Source organism: Engystomops pustulosus, chromosome 4, assembly GCF_040894005.1.
Source record: "Engystomops pustulosus chromosome 4, aEngPut4.maternal, whole genome shotgun sequence".
In the NCBI taxonomy this organism is placed as follows: Eukaryota; Metazoa; Chordata; class Amphibia; order Anura; family Leptodactylidae; genus Engystomops; species Engystomops pustulosus.
In genome coordinates this window covers 100,149,473-100,164,264 of record NC_092414.1, presented here as the reverse complement: position 1 = coordinate 100,164,264, position 14,792 = coordinate 100,149,473, and the positions used below count along the sequence as shown (strand labels likewise).

Here is a 14,792-nt window from a genome sequence, read left to right as displayed (position 1 = left end):
TATCACCACACCCAGTTCATCTGCAGCTCAGCTTTGGTACATCAACAGTTATCGGCAGTGATAGAAAGGCCTCTTCTCCAATCAGCTGGAGCTTATATACCACCTATATAGATCTTGTTCCCAGCGAGTTTTCTGTTATATTTGCTGCCTAGTTCCTAGTTGTATTCTTGTGCTATTCTTCTTTATCTCTGGTTTTCCTATCTTGGCTTACCTATTTTGACTATCCCTCTGTATTCCGATTTTGATCTGTATTTGCCATCTCTGCTGTGAACGAGACCTGTGACCTCTCTTTTGTGTTAGTCATTTGTAAGTTTTGTTTTTGTGTTCCCTCTTTGGTGTAGGGAGGGACTGTCTTCCAGTAGGATAGGCAGAGGCAAGCTGGCAGGTTATAGTTTGGGGGGGCTCAGTTCAGAGCGCAATTTCTTGTTTGTCCTCCCTCAATCCAGACCCTTTATTACACTGCAGCTTTGTATGGTCAGATACTGCTGGTAGGCTCCTATGAAGTTTTTCTAATGTAATTACTTATTGTTATAATTGTGTAGAAGAAAATTGAGCCACCTCATGAACACTTCCTGTATCTAAATCATATTGTACTTTATTAGGCTTTGCTAATAAAGTTGGCATCAAAAGAAATTAACATGATATTTTATGCATAATTCAGAGAATCATGAAGTTCCATGGGCAACAAGGTCATTTTTCCTGGCCTTCAACACATACAACTGTGAAGTTCATCAATTAACCTGTCATGTAGAATTTAAAGGTCTATTTTCTACATGGAAGTTTTTTTTTCTAATGTAGGGATGGGGACTTTTGTGAAGTGCACTCAGTTTCTTGAAACAGATATTCCAAATAAAAGTTGGCAAGTGTTAAAACCACATATTAGAGTATTGCCTACTGTCATATTTGGATGAACATTTTATTTCCATTCATCTAAAAGCTTATTTGGCTCACAAGACTGTATGTTGCAAAACTGATGACAGAGCAGAAACTAAGACAGAATTTCCTCAAGAGATACAATTTAATCAATTCAATTGGATTTTTTCTAAATTAAAAATCTAACAGGTTCACCTAAAGTTGAACAGTTCGTTTTTGCACAGCTTTTTAAGTAGCTATATGTCAACATACTAAGTGGACTTGGATGTAAGAGGCTCGAAAATGCTTAGTTGCCTTCAGTTGAGACTCACCAAAACTTTGTGATAATGCCTGCTACTGAATAATAATTTTTTTACTTTTATCATAAAATGTACAAATATTTTCCCCTTCACCATGACAGCTCCAACTGGTTCAGCCTCCAGGGACAGGAAACTCAGGTATATAGAAAGACCTGACAGAAGACTTGAGTGGTAACCTGTGGTGTTCTAATATACAATATTCCTATTGGAGTATTAACCTTTTCTCTTACCTACCTGATTGGGTACCCCCAGACATCAGTGGAGTTTCACTGTGGGGTAACAAAGGGACATGAACCCTGCACAGCTATGGTATACACCAAAATTGTAAACGGCACACTCAATCAAATCCAATAAAGCAAAGCCAAGTTATGTGCCACTGTTCAATAGTTACAAAGACATAAATTTTTATTGTAGAAAACCACACCTAAACACAGACAAAGGATTAAAAACAATTAAAAAGTACCAAAGTACATACAAAGTAGATCCATGTTGTTAATACCCTAATACGTATGACAACAGACCCCTCCTGATTGGATAGTGTCAACCACAATAAACCCTGTATGGATGTAAACAAGATAGAAAGTGCTTGTGCTGGTATACAAAAATAATAGAGGTAGGTTTCAGAGATGAATACTCCTCACAAAAAATGTTAAGGCGGACACTAAGCAAAGTTCCTGGTAAGTAAACCACAAGGCAAATCCCTAGTATACATTACGGGTTATCTGGTATAAGGTCAGGTGGCACGGTAGCAGCATCACAGAAGCAGGTTGACACAAGAATCAGGAAGAGGAGGGTTCCCCACGTGTTTCGTCTCTCAATGCAGACTTCCTCAGGGGTAAAGATGCCCCCCTCACTGCCAGGCTCCCCTTATATACACCCACAGTACTCACCGTCAGCTGTTCGTATCAAGTGTCTTGGTTGCGCGTGCGCACTGCGCAAACCGGAAGTCACGCAAGAGAAAGTGAAACTGTGCCTGTAGATACAGGCGCATGCGCAGTAAATCAGGTCCGGACACCGGAAGTGACGTGGCGTCGGACCCAGTGATTAGAGGGTGAGTATGTTAACCCAGCAACCAAAAGCTGTTAGCGATGAGGATATAAATACTGGTGTGTAATAACACGGCGATTACTCAGTCTGTCATAAACCTGCAATTATCCTAAGAAATAAGATATAAGAATACTTCATTTTCACAGGCGCGCAATTTGGCATATATAAGGAAATATAAAAAAGAAAAAAAGAAAAAAAAGGGTATATATATATATATATATTGTGACAGAGGGGGTGTAAAAAATGCACAACTCCACTCTAGAGACCACCAGTGGTCCCGCGCCTCCTCTGCACAAGAGAGATAAGCCCGTGCAGTCATGGGCATATTTAAAACAAAAGATATTTGGTATGTCAACTAAAAATAATATTACCACTATCAATGAATATTGAAGGCGACAGATTGAACATACACATGATAAAGTACCCTAGTAGGCTTCACCAGTGGGTACTGTTGTACTATACCAAAATATAGGTGAGTATATAGACATATACGGCGCAGTTGTATAAGATAATACTGTGAAACAAAGTTATGAAAATGGAGACATTAAAGCAGTCTGTTATATAATCATGTTAGAAAGTGATCAATAAGACGGTTAATAGAATACTAATACCGCTATCCATCTAAGTATTGTAAACGACGAGTTTAGACACACAAATGAGGTGCCCTAATAGGCGTCACCAGTGAGTACTCTTATACTATGCCAAGGTATAGGTAAAGAAGATACCTAGAGGCCACCAGAGGTCCCTTGCCTCTTCTACACAAGTGAAATAAGCCCGTGCGGTCATGGGTATGTGAAGACAAAAAATAAAAAATATATAAATAATAGGTGTGCCAACTAAGGAAATAATATTACCACTATCCATAAATATTGAAAGCGACAGATTGAACACACAAATGCTAAAGTGCCCTAATAGGCTTCACCAGTGGATGCTATTGTACTGTACCAAAGTATAGGTAAGTATATAAACATATACGGCGCAATTACATAAGAAGATGCTGTAAAGCAAGATTGTAAAAGTGGAAACATTCAAGTAGTCTAATATAAGAACATATTGAAAAAAAGAGGTGTTTAATAGGACACCTAATAGAATACTGATACCACTATACATCTGAATATTGTGAACGATGAGTTTAAACACACAAATAGTAAAGTGTCCTGATAGGCGTCACCAGTGAGTAATCTTATACTATGCCAAAGTATAGATAAGGAGCAAAATTTGAAGATATATGCGATGCCAATATACTGGAGTAAAAGACGCTGAAAGCTGGGTAGAGCAATAACAAGACTGGAAAAGTAAGAACGTTCGAATAATATGATTTAAGGATACGTATCCTAAAACAGATCTGACAGAGTGCAAATGGGTGCCTTACAGGGGAGCCATGGCAGAAAACTTTGGTCCAAAGTGCATATTGTTCTCTCTGCGTACAGTGGGTATAAGTCCCAATATAGAGAGTTAAACATCAAAATTATAGTCACATTGTATCATATAGGGAGTCAAAGGTCCACAAAAGTCAAAGGGATGAAATAATTATCAAGAATGTATTAATCGTCCATGCTATGTTAAGTATCACTGTCTTCCTCTTTCCTAGTTGTTCCTTTCTCAGTCTCCAACTTCTCTCTCATTCTCTTTATTTCCTCCAAAGGATAGTCGTGGAAGTCACGGATTAGTGTGCAGATGATGAAATACACAAGTAATCAAATAACGTTTTCGGATAGGAGAACTGTTTGAGTAAAGGATAATAGATTAATAAATCTAACAGAAACTCAATAAATGTGAAAAAAGAAAAAGTGCTAATCTAAAAGATATATGAGGGGGACTGTAAGAGTCCCAAACTACAAGGGGCGGAGGCCCAACGTGGACAATGGGGGAGGGGAGTGCCAGTGAACTAGGATAAATGAGGATAGTGTGTATTAAGAGAGTGACTGTAACTAAGAAAAGGGGATGATAAGGAGAGAACAGAATGAAAGAGGAGAGGGGGTTGGGGGACAGTAGGATGGAGAACTTAGCCTCAGACTGTGTGTTAGTCATATTTCCTTTTGGTCGATGATTCAGTGATGATTGTCCTTCCAGGCACGTCTTCATTAGCGTTTGTAGAAACCTGTGAAGAGTAAATCTTCGTTGATGCCATCAGGTGCTCGGGTCCCCAAGTGGTAGATCCATCGAGCTTCTCGCCTCAGTAATTCAGCAGATAGATCCCCTCCCCTGTTATCGGTGTGGACGGTATCCAGACCGATAACTTTTAGCCCCTTAGTCTTACTGGCATGAAAGTTTCGAAAATGGGCTGCCACAGTGGAGAGTACCTTACCTTGTCTAAGGTGGGCATCTGCGTTGATGATAGTCGACAGATGTTGCTGTGTCCTTTTCCTTAGCTCCTGTGTCGTTTGTCCAATGTAGATTTTTCGACAGGGGCAAATTAAAGCATAGATCACATTTTTGGTTTCACTGTGGGGTCTAACTGGGAACATTCTTACACATATTCATCGATTTTGTAGTTTATCATGCAACACAATTTTTTGCAGACTTACAGACCCTCCCCTAAACTATAATGGGTCCATTAGTTATCCTGCATAATTTCAACTTTATTTACTTGGTAAATCTAAAAAAGCGTCCACTCCAAATAAATAAAATACTAGCACATTGGCTCCACCACCCTTGATTAATAAGTCAATAATAATGATACTCTAGTAATAACACTACACAGACAGAGAGCTGTCTCACAAATTAGAAGGTTATTCAGTGACTATAGTTAGCTACACATATAAGTGGCATTGAGTAACTCACAGTTGATGATCTGCCCCACCAAGTCCAGAATTTAATGGTGACTTCTCCCAGATGTCAATTATTGTTATATAATTTGCTGCCAAGATGTCTTCAGTTTCCTACATCACACTGTGCTCCTAAGGATGCTTACAATATAAGGTACCCTGGACAACAAAACTGTGCTCCTAGATAATATATACCCCTAATTAGGCAAATGATCACACCATGGCTCTATAGATATTTTATGTATTTTATGAATAAGGGGGCCCTGTACATATTATTATACTGTGACACTAACCCTTTTAATTTATATAATTTGCCTCCAGCTGTAGGCTGCTTTCACATGATGCACTCGCATTGCATTTAACAATGCAACATTAACATTTTAACATTATTAATAACGATTAACATATCATATTGCTACTTTCAAAACACGTGTATTTTGGTCAAAATGTCTATATGTTTGTTGATGTATACTTCCTAATGCATTACAAAACCCAATGCAAGCCCATCATGTGGATGCAATTTAAAGAAATGATAGAATGTCCCTTGTCATGGAAATTTATAGAATGTGGCCATAGACTAATACATTGATAAAATATGCCTTGCTTTATGAATTAATAGATTGTGCCACCAAGCCAGTTATATAATAAAATGTGCCCCCAAGCTATTTATTAATATAAGTATATATTAATAATTAATAGAATGTGTCCCAGATTCATGAATGAATGGAAGTTGCCCCAGGCTTATTAATGAATACAGTGTACAACAGACTAATTAATGAATAGAATGCAGTCCCTGCAACTCAGGTTCACCTCAAGTACAAGGCCCCATGTCAATTTGGAGTTTAAAGTTTGGATCAGTGATGAAGCGTTTCCTGCAATTAGAGATTAAGTTTATGTCAAAGTTGAAGACCAAGCAACCAAAGGGCATCAGCAAGATGACAATTTTGAGTTGACTTTAAGTATGTGACACAGGTCCACAGACAATATTGTATTAAAAAGCTAGTCACCTTGCCATGCACAAGAATGTCCACAAATGTGTGTCACAAGATTATTACTTCATCAAGATTGTATTGTTAAAGGATACTGTTTCACAGACATAGCTCATTTGTATAAGGGAGGAAATGAGGACCCATCTTGAGATTTATGTTTTTACAGTTCTCCACTTTCAGCAATAAATGTATATTGTTTATGTAATGAAAAATTATACAATTTTCCAATATACTTTCTTCCAGTGGATAGAAATCTGTCCCTGATCATGTGATGTCACACAGGTGCACTGCTCGGTATATCACAGAGAGTAATCAGGGCTATGTGTTATAATGAGCGTGCACCTGTGTGAACACATGACCACGGACAGATTTATATCTGCTGGAAGTAAACAATGAAGCTTCCTGTTGAATGACAGCAAGCACAGATCTATAAAATCACAAGGAATTGATACAGAAAGTACAGGTGGTGCCCGACTTAAGGACACCAGACTAACAGATGACCCCTAGTTACAGACAGACCTCTCTACCCACTGTGACCTCTGGTGAAGCTCTCTGGATATTTTCCTTTAGTCCCAGACTGCAATGATCTGCTAGAGTATTGGTATCAGTATTGATAATACTTGTTCCCATGACAGCACAACATTTTGAAAATCCAATTGTCACTCAGGCAAAAAAAATATGTTTTTGTCTGGAGCTACATTTATAAAATATACCTGTTTCGACTTTCATACAAGTTCAACTTAAAGGGGTATTATGGTAATTTTAACGCCTGATGATACCCATGATGATATACATAAATAAATACAACAAAACTCAATGTCATAAGTCACAAAATGGAGCTTAAATAGTTTTTTTGATTCACAAAATGTTATGGCCTCTCTAAAGTATGCAGCGTTATCACCAAGATGGCTGCCAATGAAAGTCCCATGATCCTTTAGTCCTCAGTAACCCCTCCTAAATCTTATGCTCTGCTCCAAGTGATGATCTAACAGACTTTCTTGCTCTGTTACCATAGTAATGCTGTATAACTGCCATCACTGCACACTGCATCACTGAGTTGGGTCTCATCACAACACTGGCCATACTGGACCCACTGCAACCAACCGACTACAGCCAAACGTAGTGGTGATCACATGACCTGCCCAGGCATGTGGACATGTGACCAGCTGCCATCTTCTGTCCTGTGTCTCAGTGCAGAGGAAATCAACAGACTGATTAAAGGGCCAGTAGCATTTCATTACAGTGTATGTCAAGAGCATTTTTCTGCTAAGGGGAGCAAAATTTTTAAAAAACAACTAATTACATATTACCGTATATTTTAATGACCCATTTGTATATGAATTATGCCGATTCCTGAAATACCCCTTTAAGAACAAACCTAAATAACCTATCTTGTATGTAACCTGGGGGCTGCCTATATATTGGAAAATTGTATAATGTTTCATTACACAAATGTTATCAATTATTTGCTGAAAGTGGACAACCCATTTAATTGGTTTAGCATACTTTATATGTATTTATGGTAAGCTTTACAGTGAGCTGAATAACAAATAGCAATATGATTAATTTACATAATTGTAAAATACATGAAGTATACTGTATATCTTTATATTGTTTGCAATTTTTGTGTTTGAATGTCCCTAGGATTGTATTAGGTACAAAGGGAATATTTTAGTGTAGAGATTGAAAGGTTATAACAGACTTATGCTTTGGGGTTCTCTGCAGAGGACAGAACCTTGTCTATAAAACTATAATAAAAGTGACATTTCTAATACATGAACTGAATGTATGCCTTCCAGGCAAAAAATTCTGTATGTTAACTGCCAGATCGCTGTTAACCTGAAACAGACATGACAGGACTGACCAATGTGTAGGATCTAATGCTCATAGTATTACAATATCTGATGTAAAATATTGTGCTAGTTTTCATAAATTCAGTAATCTATAATTTTATGTTTTCTTAGGTTTATTTTAGATAGTTAAATTGCTTTTCAAAATTAACTAATCTCATTGTCTGCACTTGTTTTTAATGATAATTAACACCACATTGTGAATTTTAGTACAGGTCGGAAAGGGACATATCCTTATATTATGTAGATCCATGTATTTGAAAAATGCAAATATATTTTCATTAGTATTTTGCATGCAGTATGCAACACATTTCATTGATTAGATTAACTCTGATAATTATCAAGTGACAGCAATGTCACCTACTAATTATATTCAGAGAATATCAAGCTTAAAAGATGCATGATAAAATAATGACTGTCAGTATTCAAGTGATAGCATCAAAACAGTATGAATAGAACCCATGAGTGACAATTCATTTCCTATAATACAATTAAAAACAACAATTAACAATTTACCATTAATAGCATTGGAAAGAGAAACTTGCTGCACAACGGCTTCAAAAGCAATGGTTAAAGCAACCGTTTATGTACCTTTTATACCTATAGTGCTAGCTATGAAAAGGCTGTCTACGTCTATTATAATATCCACAAGAAATAATCATATTGTGTTTCACTGCAATATCCTTCACCAATCAGCTTTCATCTGTGACACCCAACAAGTGTTGAACTACATAACAATCAGAACTGGGGCCAGTGCATTACATTGCTAAGGTCGTTTTGTTTACTGTCACTATTACTGTTTTCTGATTGGTATTTATGCAATTCTAAACTTTATGGGAACATTTATCATGGCTTTTACACCAGCTTTCTGGTATACACATTAAATGCTCACCTTATGTCTCTATCTATTCTCCCATATAGATTGTGAGCCCTCACAGGCAGGGTCATCCTCCCAGTTGTTCAAGATCTCTGAAGGTTTTGTATTTGTATTTTTATTTGTACTTGTCTTTATGTAACGTATGTAAACCCCTTATTGATTGTACAGCACTATGGATTTAGGGTGTTCTATACATTATAATAAGGCTGGTGGCGAACCTATGGCACCAGTGCCAGAGGTGGCACTCAGAGCCCTTTCTGTGGGCACTCAGGCCTTCACCCCAACACAGAGTTTGCCAAACAGGACTCCTCCTGCTGTCCAATATAGCCCAAGACGTGCCATGCTTAGCGCCATTTTAAATCGACATCCTTGGCAGCCAGAGTTACAGGAGGAACGAGAAGGTGATTCTTCCTTTTCATGGTACCCTGGAGGGAAGCTACAATCCAAATTTCTCCATCATCTTTCTATTGTATTGATTAACTCAGGACGTCAATAGGATTAAAACCTGAGGTTGAACAGGGATCAATAAGTTACTGCTTAAATTGTCATATTGGCACTTTGTGCCATATAAGTGGATTTTGGTTGAAGTTTGGGCACTCTCTCTCCAAAAGGTTCACCATCACTGTAATAAAAGGATGGTAAAGTTTCAATTCCTGGCACACAGACAATAAAATAAACCATGACATTCCCCAATCCGAATAATCATTGTCTTGTGTGCGCACATCCTTTGCAATTTTATTAACTCGACAACGGCATTTTAAAACTTTGTGCAGATTCTACAGATAGGATTCAATAGATGGGATACTCACCATAATCAGGGGAATGGTTTACTACCATCCTTGCCTTTCTATTCAACTACTAGCCAAGTGCAGGGTAACTCAAGAAGATGCTGGGTCAGATCAGTACTGCACCAGGGTCCTATATATTAACCTTTAACTGTTATGTATAATATATCTTTCCAAACTATATCTAAGAACACAAAGTATTGCATGGTGAGGAAACCGGGGAAATGGTCTAGTTATTAACTGGTTAAAAACTCATTTTTGCTTTACAGAGACATGCTGGAATGGTCACTTGTTTCTTGACATTATTCGTTCTTTTACTGACATCACATTCTAGCAATTTTCCATCCCCCAAAATTCTAAGTAAAATTAGATTTCAGTCATCTGAGCTAGAGCTATCATGCATCTTGATGGCACTCCGTCTTTCAGCAATGTACAGGACACCCAATCAGTTTTCTTTTGGAAAATTGTTTCTGTCAGAGCATTGAATAAAAAGCATCAGAAGATTAATCTTCAAGCAGATGGCAGTTTGATTTTGTTTACATATTTGAATCTATAAGCTACAGATGGTGTGAAATTGATCAGGTTGCGGTAAATAACTATTTCAAGTGCTAAGTATTCGGTTTTGTCACACAAATGTTCCTACTTGCAAGTTTTACATCAATCTTCATACAACAATGGCTTGAAAGATATTTAAATTATAGGGTTTGGTTCAGGGTTCATAGAAAAGAAAACAAACCAATTCCAGTGCTTATAGTTAAAAATCAATATCCAGAAAAATAATAAAGACATAGATACTACAAGATACAACTTCTTGTGGCATTTGGCATAATATCTTGAACACTGTGTCCCACTGCAACCAATGATACACTGCTTCAATCCTGTCAGCCAAATAAGTATGCATACCACCACAATACTATGACCACAGGCGATATAGCAATAAAAAGTCAACGTAATTAAGTTTTACCTAAAGGAACCTGGAAGTCACAGATAAACAAAATAGATTGCCCAGTGATTGATTTCATGTTTTAACATATGGCAAAATGCTAATTTTTCAAGGAATATTCCAATTATACTAATTATTAAAGTGTTTTATTTATATTTAAAGCTCATTCTATATATAAACTATTTACACAACTCCATTTGTTATATGTTACAATTGTAATTGTACATACATAAAGCAACATAGTCTCCCCACCAGAAATTATGGATGAGCCCCCCTCCACTTCTCTCCATTTCTATGAGTATTATTGTTACTACATAGGTAGATTACCAAATGGAGGGGGTGTTAATAACATTTTGCACTGATGTTGATAGAGACAATTAAATGAAAGGTGAAAATAAAATATATAAAATAAACTTTGTAAAAAATATTTTTGAATATAACTATCTTGCACTTCTCCAAGAGGGAATAAGAAAACTGATGGGGGAAACAAATGTATGAGGGTATTTTTATCATATTAATTTTGTTAACTTGCACTCACCCTAGTATAATTAATACGTTTTGTCATGTGTTATTATTCTATATAGATGATATGCAAGAAAATATATATTTTTAAAAACTGGAGATGCCTGGCTGCAGTTCATCGCTAGATGCTACTTGATCATTGATGTTTCCAATGTACTGCCTTGAGACTATGTAGGCTGCTTCTACAGTTGGTGTATTTGTAAAATATTCCCCAAAATGTATTCTGGTTACAGGATAAATTTATAAAATGTATATTGCAGTACAATATTCCCAGTGTTGATGTATATGTATAGTACAAAAACAGGGCAGTCAGCTCACCAATGGTGTTCCATAGGTCCTCATTAAAGTTGTTTCCTCCTTGTGAAAAATGGTAAAGATATCTAAATCCATGTTGGGTGGGATAAAAATATATTCAGGAAAAAAACTTCTCAGTGAGAAAAATATCTCTAGCTTCCACAAATACTTTCTTCTCACACATAAAAGGGATACATCTCTCTTGGTAGTAAAGGCCATTGAAAAGGTAGCACCTCCCATTAGAATTGGTGCTAGAACACACAAATTACATAACAGTATAAAAGTGTATCTCAGCAAAAGAACTGATTTGATGAAAGTAATGGCAGTTTTGCCTTTTTAATCCAGTTAGAATAATTTTAGAACAATGTTAATCATATTTTTTGAGTACTGGATCAACTTCTTTTTGATTTAGGAGTACTAAAATATTGACTGAAATATCAGTAAATTGACATTTTGAATTTCTCATTTGTAATGGAGATGAAATGGGTTTTCCCACGAAAGAATTTAGGCTCTATCCATAGGATAGGGCCTAACTTGCTGATAGGCGGGGGTCTCATTACTGAGACCCACGCAAATCAAGGGTCCGATGGGGTCCAATGTACCCCTTGTTGGACCCCTCCTTGTTCCCGAGATGAGGGGTGCGGCCGATGATGCATGGCTCAGGCTGACCCTTCATCTCTAAGAAGAGAGTACAGCACTCAACAATCTCCCTCTGCTCTATAGAAATGAACTTGGCAACACAACCACCTGCTCCACTGAGGGCAACAAGGCGTCTGACAGGGGTACATCGGACCCATGTTCTCGTGATCTTTGGGGGTCTCATCATTGAGCCCCCCCAGCGATCAGCATGTTAGCTTTATCCACTTGTTTCGTGAAAAAACCCCTTTAACATTGATGCTATAGGTCAGAACATGTAGGCTTGCCAAATATAAAACCAAAATTAAAAACATGTACCTTTGGTGACAAATAGCTACAATGCCAACAATTAGCCTGGTTAAAGCACATTACATAGTTACCTTTTGCACATATCCAGTACAGCTTCTTACTTTAGAAGACAGAGTTATACAATTATTAGCAATGCCAGTGATGTAGAAATGAAATTTGTACAAGTGCATAATTGTAAACATAATGAACTGAATGAAGGGTTGTTCCTAATGAATTAATCCGTAATATTTTTCTAGCACTTTCACTTTAAATGTATAGACTAATTTATAAGGTATCAAAATGTTACAACTTCAGAATCATTACCAGTCAAGCAGCAGTGAGAGCTATGTCACAAAATCCAATTGAGCAGAATAATTATGCTTGATTGATAATTCACAGTAGCAAATTATCACATTATTCTTTAGGGAGAGAAACTTGTATAATCAAAGAATAAAAATATTCTTCTTATGAATTAATTCAGCTGCTGAGGTGCTAGAAAAATCTGATTCCGGTTGCATGGTGGATTTCACTTGATATTAACCAAAACATTATTTTGTAGCTGTAAAGGTTTCCATCATCTAAAAACAATATGAGTCTTGTACATCTACAACTTCATTTAACACATGTTCCAGTAGTTCTGCAATCTGACCTTTGCTTTTGTTTCACTTAGAAATATTCCTTATCTGTAAAAGTTTAACAATGTAATTTATGTTGGGTTTTTGGGTTTCACGCCATTTTCATTACATTTCCACTAAGTTTGATATTCATATTATAAAAACTACTGTGGGAAATATCCTGAAGATTGTGGGCACTGATAAAACTTGTATACAGAAAATACAGTCTATTAGAAAAAGAATTATGGTATAAATCTCATAGAATACATAAAAAACAAAGCACATTTAATATGTCACAAATTATATGAAAAACCATTAATAATATAAATAATATACATAAAAGGTCATAGTTCTGTATGCTGGGAGGACAATAGTACAGAAAGTATGGCCCTACTACTGAAATGTTCCAAATGAGGTCCTTGATAAAACACTAGTGTCTTTTTTGATGCTATTCCTTAATAATTTTCTTCACAACATGATAGATGGAAAGGAGAGGAAATTCAAAAAGTATATACAGTAATAAAAGATAAGTTTATGGGCAAATGTTTAGTAAATGCGGTTGTAATGATTTTGAATGAGTATTATACTATAGAACTACTGAAAGTTGGTAGTCCTCTGACCCTTACCCCTTAGAGTTACTTTATACAGCTTACTCACTGCATGACCATCTGTAGCCCTGTTATCTGTGTTAGGGTTATGTGAAAGCACATAAAATTGGTAAGGATAGAAATAAGAAGTGCCACCAAACCCCTTTTCATTGTTTATGCTGCAGGAAAAAGTTGGCCACTTATTCAGCTTTCTTTTCATTAATTTTAAAAAGGTCTAAAGTGTCAAAAATATGTCAAAAAATATAAAAACCTATTTTGGTGAACTGTACAATGATGTAAAGCTTCTGTCACTGGCTTAGGCGTAGGAGTCCATAGATAAAATCCAAAATGCTTTATTTAATCACATTAAAATGTTCCTTAAAATATACTCCATCATGCCTAGGTATGAGTAAGAGCTGAGAATAGGGCTTGAAACGTGTTGCCTGCAAGTATTTTTCCATCGTGATGGAGTATTTTTAAAGGCACATTTTAATGTGATTAAATAAAGCTGTTTTGGGTTTTATCTATGGACTCCTACGCCTAACTTACTAAGCCAATGTCGAAGGCTTCACATTATCTTCTACTAGCATTGCTGGAACCGGACCAGCATTGCTACATGTGCATGGCCCCAGTGAACAACTGGGTTTGCAGCCAGATCTTGTGCAGTGAGCTCTGCGGATTTTTGTGGCAGATAACTTTAAAAAAAGCATTAGCAAAGCGAGTGTGTGAGCTTGGCGGCGAGTGTGCATTGATCACAAGTGTGTGCAGTGTCTTAAGTGTGACTTAGGTTTAAGGGAAGGAGTACTTTTTGGATCCAGCAACAAATAGATAAGTGCATCTACATTTTTATTTCCTGATATTCATTGTGTGATTTTTATTTCAACCAAGTAGATCTGAAGGTATTTTACTTGCATAATCTGTATACTGTGTGGGGGTATAGGGAGGCAGTCACCTTGCTTATCTAGACAGTATAGTCACAGGTGCTGCCTAATTAATAGTGGGGTGTGGCTATCTAATTAGCAGCCTTTATATACTTCTGTGGTCAGTTTGTTTGGTGGTTTGCAGCCAGATCTTGTGCAGTGAGCTCTGCAGATTTTTGTGGCAGATAACTTTAAAAAAAGCATTAGCAAAGCGAGTGTGTGAGCTTGGCGGCGAGTGTGCATTGATCTCAAGTGTGTGCAGTGTCTTAAGTGTGACTTAGGTTTAAGGGAAGGAGTACTTTTTGGATCCAGCAACAAATAGATAAGTGCATCTACATTTTTATTTCCTGATATTCATTGTGTGATTTTTATTGCAACCAAGTAGATCTGAAGGTATTTTACTTGCATAATCTGTATACTGTGTGGGGGTATAGGGAGGCAGTCACCTTGCTTATATAGACAGTATAGTCACAGGTGCTGCCTAATTAATAGTGGGGTGT

General features: G+C 36.9%; 1 long non-coding RNA gene across 1 annotated transcript; it reads right to left on the bottom strand.

Annotated features, from left to right (window-relative positions):
* Positions 1 to 1,595: 1,595 nt before the first annotated feature.
* LOC140129051 (uncharacterized) lies at positions 1,596 to 7,069 on the bottom strand. Its single transcript, XR_011855277.1, has 4 exons — positions 6,987 to 7,069; positions 5,798 to 5,859; positions 4,528 to 4,594; positions 1,596 to 4,320 (listed from the first exon to the last, which is right to left on the bottom strand). It is a non-coding gene; the product is annotated as an uncharacterized lncRNA (long non-coding RNA).
* Between the last annotated feature and the right edge of the window lie 7,723 nt (positions 7,070 to 14,792).